At 40.1% G+C, this 1,710-nt stretch overlaps 1 non-coding gene across 1 annotated transcript; it reads right to left on the bottom strand.

The window, feature by feature from the left end:
* Positions 1-456: 456 nt before the first annotated feature.
* TRNAC-GCA lies at positions 457-528 on the bottom strand. The gene has a single exon. It is a non-coding gene; the product is annotated as a tRNA-Cys (tRNA).
* Between the last annotated feature and the right edge of the window lie 1,182 nt (positions 529-1,710).

The following is a 1,710-nucleotide window of genomic DNA, read 5'->3' on the forward strand; positions in this document are numbered from 1 at the left end:
TAACAAGGATGTGATACATTTTATTTAACAAAACAGAAAACATACCTCTCTCCCTCCAATAATCCTAAAACCTGTGCATCTGCTTGATGCACATGACATGATTTTGGGTCCTGTCCTTGTCATCTGCAAAAAAAAAAAAAAAAAAAAAAAAAAGCACTTATGAATGATGTAGTCCTCAAATAACAGGGATATGCATTCCTCAGACTAAGTTATAAAAAATGTTCTTTTGAAGAACATCAGAGAATCACCATATACATTTTGTAGTGTTACACACACAGGCCTTTATAGGGTTCATAGGGTTCATAGGTTCATAGGTTAGTACTAGGCTAACTGCCCTTGCAAGCCATTGTAAGCCTAGCCAATTATCCCTTGTGAGACTCAAACCCTGCACCTTGTGTTTGTAAGGCAAACATCTTAACCATTAGGCCACCCTCCCAACCCCAAAGCCACCCTTTCAAGGGGAACCCGGATATGAACCAGGGACCTCTTGATCTGCAGTCAAATTCTCTACCACTAAGCTATACCCCCATTACACTTTACATCTTTGAACAGAGTTGAGCACAGATTGGAAGATCCATGTGAAGCAGAGTTCCTTCCTAACCCAATTCAAGTGTAACTTGGACAACTGGATGGGGAACAGGAACTTCATCACTGATTTGGCACCTATGTCTCTAATAGACACAGGCAGCCTGTAAATGGTTCATCTCCCAGGTCCCTGCTTGTAAATGTTTCACCTCCCAAACCCCTGCCTACACTTATTAAGGAAACAAAAACTTGTCAGAGATTTGACATACATGGCTAGGCTTAAAAAGGCCCTTGTGGTCATTAGCCTAGTAAACACCTATGAACCTGAGATTCAAACTTGCAGCTCTAATCTACTTTCTACACTCTAACCCTGACACCTACCTCCCTAGCTAATCCACCTTGCCTGAGAACATGTGTTTTGATGCAGTGAAAAACCTGGGGCTATGAATGTGCAGGGATGGGTTATTAATATATATCACAACTTAGGATTTCCAAAAGGGACAATGTGCCAGGCATTTAAGTAAATAATTTGCAAGAATGAATTCATGTCAGTACAGTGGTCATAACCAGTAACAGAAAAAAAAAAAAAAAAAAAAAATTAAGCTTGTTTCCTGCCTTTCCTGTTAAGTGGTATAGACTATTTGTAGGCTTCTGAGCCCCCAAGCCCTTCTGTGTTGGAGGGAAGCCTTCTAGCTTAGTTTTTTTTTTCCGTATAACTAGCCAGTTTTCTAGTTTCAGCACTCAAATCTGTTTCTTTGATCTCAGCACTTGTTCAGAAAAAAAAAAAAATTTCATCTGCTTTTACTGTACTTCTGTTTCTACCTACTTTATTTTACTTTTGCATCATCTTAAAAGTACTCAATTGTATTTATTACTGCTTGGTGTAACTCATTCTAAGCTTTTGGTTTAAACACTTGGGCTTCGGACCAGTTGTTTTGCACTGAGAGGGTTTGTGGTCTGCACTGTAGTGGCAGAATAGGTAGCTTACATCCTTCTAGGTTGGGAACTGCTGATTGAGGGCTCAGTGTCTGTTATTCTAAAAGTGTATTAATTCTGGTTTAAGCACTTGGGCTTTCAGGCCAGTTATTTTACATTAAGAGGGTTCGTGGTCTGCACTCTTGTGGGAGGAGAGGCTGGACTCTGCCCTTCTGAGCTGGGAATTTCTGGTTAAAGGCTTATAGTGCA

This window comes from Protopterus annectens, chromosome 1.part1, assembly GCF_019279795.1.
Source record: "Protopterus annectens isolate FY-2018-M chromosome 1.part1, PAN1.0, whole genome shotgun sequence".
In the NCBI taxonomy this organism is placed as follows: Eukaryota; Metazoa; Chordata; order Ceratodontiformes; family Protopteridae; genus Protopterus; species Protopterus annectens.